Source organism: Cherax quadricarinatus, chromosome 81 (genome assembly GCF_038502225.1).
Source record: "Cherax quadricarinatus isolate ZL_2023a chromosome 81, ASM3850222v1, whole genome shotgun sequence".
Taxonomy (NCBI): domain Eukaryota; kingdom Metazoa; phylum Arthropoda; class Malacostraca; order Decapoda; family Parastacidae; genus Cherax; species Cherax quadricarinatus.
The window spans coordinates 10,176,733-10,189,357 of NC_091372.1; the positions used below are offsets into that span (position 1 = coordinate 10,176,733).

The 12,625-nt window shown below is 41.5% G+C and overlaps 1 long non-coding RNA gene across 14 annotated transcripts in view; it reads left to right on the forward strand.

Annotated features, from left to right (window-relative positions):
* Nucleotides 1-12,625, forward strand: part of LOC128699836 (uncharacterized) — a 61,013-nt gene that overhangs the window by 26,566 nt on the left and 21,822 nt on the right. For 6 of the 14 annotated variants that reach the window (XR_008408662.2, XR_008408663.2, XR_011394252.1 and 3 more), the window contains 2 exons: nt 5,157-5,282; nt 7,651-8,336. This is a non-coding gene — a long non-coding RNA (uncharacterized lncRNA). The other 8 variants (XR_011394260.1, XR_011394259.1, XR_011394255.1 and 5 more) reach the window with 5 other exon arrangements.

Sequence of the window (12,625 nt, forward strand, 5' to 3'; positions counted from 1 at the left end):
CTTGATCTTTAGATAGTTCCTGACTATGGAACTGAACTTCTCCAGGCCGAGGGACTGACAACCTCAAATTCTACGACTACAAGGGTGATGGACTGATTACATCGTCTTCACATCTCTACTGTTCCTGCCTACTTTCTGTATTCGACTGAAGAAGCCTACTGTGTAGGCGAAACGTTTCGGAATAAAGTTGTCTAACTGTTGCATATGTGTCTTACCTAACAACCTGTCGGTATTGTATACCATTTTGATGTTCATATTACAACTATTGTCTCAACGTGATTGGCTTATTTAGTCTGTTATGGGTGTAGGGTATAATGAAAGGTAAAGAGTGATAATAACGAGTGTACTTTCCCCAAAGGCCGGTTAACAACAGCTATAGACACCACAACAATAGATTGAACGTAAGATAGTATTTAATCCTCTCTCTGCTCCCAACACCTTACAAGTTCTAATACAGAGAAAAGTGAAGTAACAGACCTAAATAGTGAGATGAGATAAAGTAAAATGGGTTAAAAAAGCTAGTAGGCAATGTTCGTTGGTTGGTGTCATGTGATGGCAGTGTCCAGGTTGGCCAACAGTTTGTCAAATTATTGGAGATGCTGATCTGTGCTCCAGTTCCCCGAATTAAGCCTGAATGCCTTCCACATCCCCCCCCCCCCAGGCGCTGTATAATCCTCCGGGTTTAGCGCTTCCCCTTGATTATAATAATAATGGAGATGCTGAAATGGCTAAAATTTTGTAGGATGTTGTTTGAGACTGCTAATAAGACAACTTCTAAGTATACTTGTCTGCATAGGTTCACTCTACCTGGAGAGAGTTCCGGGTCCGGTCTGTGACCAGGCCTCCTGGTGGATCAGAGCCTGATCAACCAGGCTGTTACTGCTGGCTGCACGCAATCCAACGTACGAGCCACAGCCCGGCTGGTCAGGTACTGACTTTAGGTGCTTGTCCAGTGCCAGCTTGAAGACTGCCAGGGGTCTGTTGGTAATCCCCGTTATGTATGCTGGGAGGCAGTTGAACAGTCTCGGGCCCCTGACACTTATTGTATTGTCTCTTAACGTGCTAGTGACACCCCTGCTTTTCATTGGGAGGATGTTGCATCGTCTGCCAAGACTTTTGCTTTCGTTGTGAGTGATTTCGTGCTACTTCATAGTCTCTTGATAAATTAGACGCATATGCAACACTTAGGTATCTTTATTAAGGAAATGTTTCGCCACAGTGGCTTCATCAGTCCATACAAAGGAGAATGGCGAAGAAAAGGAGGAGTTTGAGGTAATCAGTCCCACAGTCTCGAGTCGATGTAATCAGTTCAACAGTTCTGAAAAGAATACAGCATTAAGTGTAATACCACCTACGACTGCTGCACTTCACTTGTCTGCAGTATATAAGCCACTTCTTCGCACATATACTGTATGCTTTTCAAGATTAATGGACTGATTACATTGACTCCAGGCTGAGGGACTGATTACCTCAACTCCTCCTGTTCTTCACCATTCTCCCTTGTATGGACTGATGAAGCCACTGTGTGGCGAAATGTTTCCTCAATAAAGATACCCAAGTGTTGCACATGTCTAATTTATCAACTTGTCGGTTCTCTGAACCGTTTATCTACATAGACCCTTGTTGCCTTTGTGTTTGATTCGGATGTTACTCAGATTACCCCAGTTTACAAGCATATTTAGGTTTACAAACTTTTAGGTCTAAGTCGAACCGAAAAGCCGTCATAAGCTTCTCCCGGCTAAGTAGGGGTTATCCGTGTATTGTTCCACTCACGGTATTGTCTCTTTTTGTTCTTTTCGTTCGAGATACGATCTTGTCACATTTCCTATCACATACTGCCCATGATATGGCACACTCCTGCACTGGTGACTGGGTCACTTTTTAGCTTCATTAAACATTGTCTTTAATAGTGATGAAAACAGTTCTCCTAGGTAGATTGTGAGTTCATTACCTTTGTAAATTGTGAGTTCATTACCTCTAACTTGCTCAGCTATCAAAACTTTGGAGTCCAGTCCCTGGACCAATTTTGTACCTCTGTAATCTTTTGACTACCGCCCACAGGATGGGTATGGGGTGCATAATAAACATATTAAACTAAAACTAGGTAGATTACTGGACACACAAATAGAGATATTAAACACCACGTTGCTGACTGGTAGCACAATGTATGTGGAAGGTCCTTCATGAGTCCTGGATGTTTCCGGCAAGGATGCATGTTGCCAGTTTCCTGGGAAATTGGAAGCAATCAGGTATGATTCAAGAAACAAGGGTAATTCCAAAAGGAGGAACAAAAGTAACAATACCACGGCTCAGGCACGTTAGAGAGGAGTCTTTAGACCACATTTCGGAGAGTCCCTGACCACTGCCAAGTCACAAATGGAACGAGGATACCTCGGTTTCACAAATCAAGAGTTCTTCAGCATAGAGATGTAAGATAGGGTTCTCAAGCCAGATGTTTATGTTCAATTCCTGGCAAGGGTAGAAACATTGGGCGTGTTTCTTTACATCGGTTGTCTATGTTCCTCATGTGTAGCTGTATAGCCCTTCCCCTCATGGAAGGTTCCTTGATGTTGGTGAGGGGCTCTTGATTTAGGGAATTGAATCTGTGCTCCAGTTCCCCGAATTAAGCCTGAATGCCTTCCACATCCCCCCCTTGGCGCTGTATAATCCTACGGGTTTAGCGCTTCCCCCTTGATTATAATAATAATAATGTATAGCCCTTGTGGCTTAGCGCTTCTTTTGATTATAATAATAATCCTCATGTGTAAAATGCGTACCTGGGTGTTAGTCGACGGGTGTGGGTCGCTTCCTGGCATAAAACTGATCTAATTTGCGGGAAATGCTCAGCATAACAAGTGGCTTTGTATATAATAGTATGTCATTGATGTCAGCTATGGTATGTATACCTTGTACATGTACTTGTAGAAGTAGATATTATTATTATTCATGTAAGTTTGTCAGGACTGGTCCTGGCCCAGATCTTCTTAGGCCTTTCATGTTGCAGTCACATAATCAGGAACTTTGAGTCGTTCCCTTGAACGGATCTACCTAGACATCCTACTCATTTGATTCCAAGCTCCTAATAATATGTTGATTGCAGCACGAAATGCCTAGAGCTATCATTCAACCGCCCCCCCCTCCCCCGTGAGAATACCGAATGGTCGGTATCGATATGATTCCGAAGCCGGTTTCGTTTACCCGAAATCTCCGGTACAGTTGGTGCAGTCCTCTGATAGTTCTTACCCTTATTACCCAACAATAACATCAGTTTAGGTGTGCTCCATATTTACATCAAGTACATCCTTATTATAGCCATATAATGGCGGGAAAGTATGAATGTTTAAGCCAGGATAACCCAGCAAAGCTTGTGGGTTGTAGTTAGAATTGGTATTATTAACCCAGAGTAACCCGGTGATTTGATACCCCTTACCCAGATCTTTAAGGGCGGTACCTTGATGCCCACATGATGGTTATGGGTACCTTGATGCCCACATGATGGTTATGGGTACCTTGATACCCACATGATGGTTATGGGTACCTTGATGTCCACATGGTTATGGGTACCTTGATGCCCACATGATGGTTATGGGTACCTTGATGCCCACATGATGGTTATGGGTACCTTGATGCCCACATGATGGTTATGGGTACCTTGATGCCCACATGATGGTTATGGGTACCTTGATACCCACATGATGGTTATGGGTACCTTGATGCCCACATGGTTATGGGTACCTTGATGCCCACATGATGGTTATGGGTACCTTGATACCCACATGATGGTTATGGGTACCTTGATGCCCACATGGTTATGGGTACCTTGATGCCCACATGATGGGTATGGGATGCCTTGATGCTCACAGGATGGGTATGAGATGCCTTGATGCCCACATGATGAGTATGGGATGCCTTGATGCCCACAGGCTGGGTATGGGATGCCTTGATGCCCACAGGATGGGTATGGGATGCCTTGATGCCCACAGGATGGGTATGGGATGCCTTGATGCCCACAGGATGGGTATGGGATGCCTTGATGCCCACAGGATGAGTATGGGATGCCTTGATGCCCACAGGATGGGTATGAGTTTACCTGGAGAGAGTTCCGGGGGTCAACGCCCCCGCAGCCCGGTCTGTGACCAGGCCTCCTGGTGGATCAGAGCCTGATCAACCAGGCTGTTGCTGCTGGCTGCACGCAAACCAACGTACGAGCCACAGCCCGGCTGGTCAGGAACCGACTTTAGGTGCTTGTCCAGTGCCAGCTTGAAGACTGCCAGGGGTCTGTTGGTAATCCCCCTTATGTGTGCTGGGAGGCAGTTGAACAGTCTCGGGCCCCTGACACTTATTGTATGGTCTCTTAACGTGCTAGTGACACCCCTGCTTTTCATTGGGGGGATGTTGCATCGTCTGCCAAGTCTTTTGCTTTCGTAGTGAGTGATTTTCGTGTGCAAGTTCGGTACTAGTCCCTCTAGGATTTTCCAGGTGCCTTGATGCCCACAAGATGAGTATGAGATGCCTTGATGCCCACAGGATGGTTATAGGGTGCCTTGATGCCCACAGGATGGTTATAGGGTGCCTTGATGCCCACAGGATGGGTATGGGAAGATCTCGTGATCCAAGGAATGGGAGCTATCCTCCCATTCCTTGGATGAAACCTGATTAACTGTTCATTCTGAAAGTCATGTAACCCCTGTGGGTTTAGCACTTCCCCATGAATGAAATGTGCTATTGAATTGAAAAGATATTACAATATAATAAACCAGCACTAAACCCATATGGGTTTTGCAGCTCATGCAGGGTAAATAAAAAGTAAAAATAAAACATAAGTAAAACAATTATGGTTTACCTGGAGTTTACCTGGAGAGAGTTCCGGGGGTCAACGCCCCCGCGGCCCGGTCTGAGACCAGGCCTCCTGGTGGATCAGATTAGGAAAATTTTGTTTTATTAAACCATTATTTTTCATATAAAAACAATTTTGATTTGTAAAACAGTTAGTTTATAACCAGCATTGTATGACCCTGGTGAGTTTAGCAGTTTGATTATAACAAAACAGTTTAATCAAGTATGGTTTATAAAACTGTTGCTGTATAATCCTCCGGGTTTAGTGCTTCCCCCTTGATTGTAATAATAATTATAAAACTGTTCTGGTTTATTTCTAGGATGTGGCTGTCATAACTCATACAAGTTACAGAAGACCCCATTCATACATAGACAAGACAATTGTACTGCATAAACAAGGCAATCGTGCTACATACGCAAGAGTGTGTAGCGCTCATGTCCTGTAGGTGGGTAATCTATTTCTTCTCTTTATGTATGCAGTTTGTATGAAAATTCTTGAGAAAAAATTTCAAATCCAGAGAGTTAGCCACCCAGGATAACCCAGAAATATCACTGCATCATTGGGGGACTGTCTGTCGTATCCATGGGGGTCCTTTTAATCTTTTTTTTCTCCCCAGGATGTGACCCACAATTGAGCTAGTGCAGAGTGCACTAGCTCGATTGCTAGTGCACTCTGCTCACGCACTGGGGTCTGTGGTTTGATCCCCGGTACAGGTGGAAACATTAGGATGTGGTTTCTTAAGACACCTGCTGTCCACATTCACCTCAGTAAAATAGGTACCTGCATGTTAGTCGACTGGTGTGGATCACATTCTGGGGACAAAATTTACCTAATTTGCGGGAAATGTTCGGTAAAACGAGCAGCTTTTTATGTAGTAATATGTCATTGATGTCAGCTATGGTCTGTATACCTTGCACATGTACATATAGAAATAAAAATTATTATTATTATTATTGTTGTTATAATATCATCCATCTTCGTACAAACGTTGTGTCATGCTGAAATACATCTTTGTCATTGTCTGTTGCTAGGTGACCAGGTGTGAAGTAGTGCGACTGATGCTTCACCCATGCCTGGATCGATCTCTGGACCCGTCAGTTTGAGCTGAGCACACTGCCAACTGATGTGATAAATGACTTAGAAAACTGACAAGATGTAGAATGAGACACTTTGGCAACATTTTGGAATCTTAATTGAGGAAACATACACAAATAACCCGCACATAAAAGAGAGAAGCTTACGACGATGTTTCGGTCCGACTTGGACCATTTACAAAGTCACGTGTGACTTTGTAAATGGTCCAAGTCGGACCGAAACGTCGTCATAAGCTTCTCTCTTTTATGTGCGGGCTATTTGTGTATCGTTCCAGTCACAGTATTGTGCCTTTTTTTTGTTATTTATTGAGGAAACATATGCCACATTGGCTTCATCAGTCCAATACAGAGAAGAGGCTGAGGGACTGATTACATGAAACTCCTCCTCTTTTTCTACTGTTCCTCTCTCTATTGGACTGATGAAGCCACTGTGTGGCAAAACATTTCTTCAATAAAGATTTACAAATGCCGCACAAGTGTCTCATTCTTCATCTGTCAACTGAGCCACAAGCATCTGGTCAAGTACCTTATAATTGTCACAACTACTACTGCTGTTACTTTTGCATAATTTACACACAAGTTGGGTGCTTGCTGTCTCAGTGTGTCTAGTTTCAGCAAGCATTACTTTCAGCAGTAAATCATTCGACAGAATACCATAACTTTTGTGCGATTTAAAAAAATTCTGTATCCGAATACAATAAACTGTTGACATAATGAACCAATAGGGAAGTGCAGGTGCCTAGTAATGGGAATTATGGTGGACAGAGAAATCATTTTTTGCTGTAATAATGACTAGAACTGGATAGTTCTGTAACCAGCAGACTTCGTCGTTTCAGAGTAGATTGACCTCGATCTAGTTTGTTTCCACATTTCCAAAATCTGTTACATAGGGATCCGTTACATCAAGGGTTCTTAACCGGGGGTATGGAAACCAAAATAATGGGGGTATGGGATTCTATCTCTGAAGAGTTTAAAGAAAATGTTGTTAGCTTAGAATAAACTTTCGCCTGTTTTGTTGCTAGCTATCCATATGTAAAGTAAAACCAAGCTATTGACATCTTTTGAAGTCATACTGATACCTAATAAGGCTGGTGATGATTTCAACAGCCTGGTGAAGGGGGTATGGAGGCATATTGGGCAATCCATTGGGGGTCTGCAATCGTAAAATGGGTAAGGACCCCCGCATTAAATCGAGGGTTTACTGTATAGAATTTTGAAGGCGAAATAGTTAATTATGTGCATACTCTATACAGCCTCTCCTCACTTGGTGATGTACTCGTTTACTGATGACTTAAACTTATGATGAGCTCTGACCAGTATACATACCTAAATAATGTATATTAGAGCTGATTTCCTCTATTCTTTTTATTACACTATACAGTACACTATAAACATTTAAAAATATACCAGTAATGTTATAATTGGTGCAAAGGTGGCATTAAAACAATATCAAAGATGGTTGACACAAACCCACTATGATTATAGTATGCTCCTCACTGAGCGATGAATTCACGAAGAGAGGTTGTATGCAAGGCATTTTAAGGAGAAATTCTCTACTGCTATCAAAGTTGCTAGTTTATCAGTGTAGTAGGATCATTTCAAATTACAGCAGCAGTATTCCTTGAGATATCGAAGTGAAACTCTGAATTAGGGTTAAATGTCAAAATTTGGATAATAAATGTGTGGAAAATGCATTACAATGATCCTTGTGGTTTTCAGAACAAATTCACGAGGAAAATGCTGCGAGATCTCACAACAGTGTTAGTCGGTGGGTCGCGAGGCTTGCCACCTACTCTCGCTTTCCTCTTCAAGCTGGCCTGGGCATCAAGAGTGCGTCTGCCCCTCTTAATTGCCATCGGATTCATGGTCACCAATATCCACTTGCGACTAGAGATCAATGTCAACATAGAGGTTGGTGAGGAGGAGGGTCAGCCAGACCAGCAGGTACAACAGGGAGAACAGCAAGCATAGATGATGTGGTTGTGGAGGTTGAGTCCTGGCTCCTGGCCCTGTCTCTCATCTGTACATAGTGAACCTTTACCAAGAGTGAGTGATATTATTTTATTGCCATCTAAATAGGCAATGTTGAATAAATGATTAGCTTTGTGAGTTGTAATCATGTTGTCCGTTATACATAACTTAGATAGCATTATCCACATCCTGGATATCGAATATTTACATTTCATAGTTAACTATAATATCCTGATTTTTTTTCTATAGATGTGCACTGAGGTAGTTTCATTAAAGTTGATTAATTCTTTTTTAGGGAATAAATACTTTTGTTTTTAATGCATAATCATAATTTACAGTACTAAACATATGATTATTTTATTTTTTTCATGGTGTGTACGTCAAAAACCATCTCTCCATTCTATCAAATGATGCCAAGAAACCATAAAAACCAAGTCAGAGTTTTGTTTTTCCCATCATGCACTGCATGGGGCAGGATTTTTTTTATACTGTGCCCACTCACCACACAGACCCACTTTTTGTATCTAGGCCAAAATTTGCCATACATAACAAATAACAAAAAAAGGCACAATACCGTGACTGGAAGAATACACAAATAACCCGCACATAAAAGAGAGAAGCTTACGACAACGTTACGGTCCGACTTGGACCATTGACAAAGCCACACTAACCGGAAGAGGAGCAGGGCGGCTATATATAGGCAGGAAGAGGTGGTGGTAGTAGTAGTAGTAGTAGTACAACTACTACTACTACTACTACTACCACCACCTCTTCCTGCCTATGTATAGCCGTCCTGCTCCACTTCTGGTTAGTGTGGCTTTGTCAATGGTCCAAGTCGGACCAAAACGTCGTCGTAAGCTTCTCTCTTTTATGTGTGGGTTATTTGTGTATTGCCATACATCTGAAGGAGCCAAGCAAAAAACAGAGATCAAAGTGAGGGACCTCAGCATCAATGACATGAATCTACGTGACTGACAGTGAAAGGGTTAAGACAGAAATGGCTATGAATGAAGGGTGGGTAAAGAGATAAAGTTTGAAGCTCTAAGATTCTAGAGTAAACTGTTGTAAAGTTTGAAGAGTTAGGGTAAACTATGATAAAGTTTGAAGACCTAAGGTAAACTGTGGTAAAGTTTGAAGATGTCTACCTGGAATCTCCCTGGGATGGTGTGACTATTAGGAGAAAGAATTGATAAAAAAAAATCTGAAAGTGTAAGTCTAATTACCTTGGGATACGACCTTAATTTGTCCCAGAAGGCTGTTCGAGTGCCAATACCAAACGAATTTGTTCCCATAAGGAATAATGTAAATTAGATTATTTTGTTTCAGACCCCCAAAAATGCACTTACAAAAGCACTTACATAAATACACTTCCATAATTGTTTGAGTTTTGAGCTGTTGGTATGAAAGGTACCACTGTACACTGTTTAAAACTAACTCAGTAGTGAATGTACAGATGTACAGTGGACCCCCGCATAACAATATTATTTCAATCCAGAAGTCTGTTTGGGTGCCGTTATAGACCGAATTTGTTCCCATAAGAAATATTGTGAATTAGATTAGTCCATTTCAGACCCCTAAAAATACACCTACAAAAGCACTTACAAAAATAAACTTACATAATTGGTCGAGTTGGGAGCTGATCGTTATCCGGGGGTCCACTGTACTATTGTACAGAGGTGCCAGGAAATGTGAAATTGCATCATGTGAGTACATTACCTTGTGATACATTTTTTTTTTAATGGGGTATAAAACCTTGTACTCCAGTGTACACTTGACTACCTAACATTTCATTGCCCGACAAAACCACGTTAGAAGACACACTTTCCTGACGAACAAAACTTCACTATTTACAGGTGTAATGATTGGCTTTTGTAAGATATATTTTAGCATTTGGTGTGTATGGCAGTGTAAAAATTTTTTTTTTTTTTTTTTTTCAACAAGTCGGCCGTCTCCCACCGAGGCAGGGTGACCCAAAAAAGAAAGAAAATCCCCAAAAAGAAAATACTTTCATCATCATTCAACACTTTCACCACACTCACACACTATCACTGCTTTTGCAGAGGTGCTCAGAATACAACAGTCTAGAAGCATACACATATAAAGATACACAACATATCCCTCCAAACTGCCGATATCCCAAACCCCTCCTTTAAAGTGCAGGCATTGTACTTCCCATTTCCAGGACTCAAGTCTGACTATATGAAAATAACCGGTTTCCCTGAATCCCTTCACTAAATATTACCCTGCTCACACTCCAACAGATCGTCAGGTCCCAAGTACCATTCGTCTCCATTCACTCTGATCTAACACGCTCACGCACACTTGCTGGAAGTCCAAGCCCCTTGCCCACAAAACCTCCTTTACCCTCTCTCTCCAACCCTTTCGAGGACGACCCCTACCCCTCCTTCCTTCCCCTATAGATTTATATGCTTTCCATGTCATTCTACTTTGATCCATTCTCTCTAAATGACCAAACCACCTCAACAACCCCTCTTCTGCCCTCTGACTAATACTTTTATTAACTCCACACCTTTCCCTAATTTCCACACTCCGAATTTTCTGCATAATATTTACACCACACATTGCCCTTAAACAGGACATCTCCACTGCCTCCAACCGTCTCCTCGCTGCTGCATTTACCACCCAAGCTTCACATCCATATAAGAGTGTTGGTACTACTATACTTTCATACATTCCCTTCTTTGCCTCCATAGATAACATTTTTTGACTCCACATATACCTCAATGCACCACTCACCTTTTTTCCCTCATCAATTCTATGATTAACCTCATCCTTCATAAATCCATCCGCCGACACGTCAACTCCCAACTATCAGAAAACATTCACTTCTTCCATACTCCTCCTCCCCAATTTGATATCCAATTTTTCTTTATCTAAATCATTTGATACCCTCATTACCTTACTCTTTTCTATGTTCACTTTCAACTTTCTACCTTACACACATTCCCAAACTCATCCACTAACCTTTGCAATTTTTATTTAGAATCTCCCATAAGCACAGTATCATCAGCAAAAAGTAACTGTGTCAATTCTCATTTTGAATTTGATTCCCCAAAATTTAATCCCACCCCTCTCCCGAACACCCTAGCATTTACTTCCTTTACAACCCCATCTATAAATATATTAAACAACCATGGTGACATTACACATCCCTGTCTAAGACCTACTTTTACTGGGAAGTAGTCTCCCTCTCTTCTACACACCCTAACCTGAGCCTCACTATCCTCATAAAAACTCTTTACAGCATTTAATAACTTACCACCTATTCCATATACTTGCAACATCTGCCACATTGCTCCTCTATCCACTCTATCATATGCCTTTTCTAAATCCATAAATGCAATAAAAACTTCCCTACCTTTATCTAAATACTGTTTACATATATGCTTCAATGTAAACACTTGATCTACACATCCCCTACCCACTCTGAAACCTTGCTCATCCACAATCCTACATTCTCTCTTACCTCTAATTCTTTCAATTACGTATAACCCTACCGTACACTTTTCCTGGTATACTCAGTAAACTTATTCCTCTATAATTTTTACAGTCTCTTTTGTCCCCTTTCCCTTTATATAAAGGGACTATACATGCTCTCTGCCAATCCCTAGGTACCTTCCCCTCTTTCATACATTTATTAAACAAAAGTACCAACCACTCCAACACTATATCCCCCCCTGCTTTTAACATTTCTGTCATGATCCCATCAGTTCCAGCTGCTTTACCCCCTTTCATTCTACGTAATGCCTCACGTACCTCCCCCACACTTACATTCTGCTCTTCTTCACTCCTAAAAGATGGTATACCTCCCTGACCAGTGCATGAAATTACTGCCTCTCTTTCTTCCTTAACATTTAAAAGTTCCTCAAAATATTCTCGCCATCTACCTAATACCTCCATCTCCCCATCTACTAACTCCCCTACTCTGTTTTTAACTGACAAATCCATACTTTCCCTAGGCTTTCTTAACTTGTTTAACTCACTCCAAAAATTTTTCTTATTCTCATTAAAATTTCTTGACAGTGCCTCTCCCACTCTATCATCTGCTCTCCTTTTGCACTCTCACCACTCTCTTTACCTTTCTTTTACTCTCAATATACTCTGCTCTTCTTATAACACTTCTGCTTTGTAAAAACCTCTCATAAGGTACCTTTTTCTCTTTTATCACACCCTTTACTTCATCATTCCACCAATCACTCCTCTTTCCTCCTGCCCCCACCCTCCTATAACCACAAACTTCTGCCCCACATTCTAATACTACATTTTTAAAACTATTCCAACCCTCTTCAACCCCCCCACTACTCATCTTTGCACTAGCCCACCTTTCTGCCAATAGTCGCTTATATCTCACCCGAACTTCCTCCTCCCTTAGTTTATACACTTTCACCTCCCTCTTACTTGTTGTTGCCACCTTCCTCTTTTCCCATCTACCTCTTACTCTAACTGTAGCTACAACTAAATAATGATCCGATATATCAGTTGCCCCTCTATAAACATGTACATCCTGGAGCCTACCCATCAACCTTTTATCCACCAATACATAATCTAATAAACTACTTTCATTATGTGCTACATCATACCTTGTATATTTATTTATCCTCTTTTTCATAAAATATGTATTACTTATTACCAAATCTCTTTCTACACATAGCTCAATTAAAGGCTCCCCATTTACATTTACCCCTGGCACCCCAAATTTACC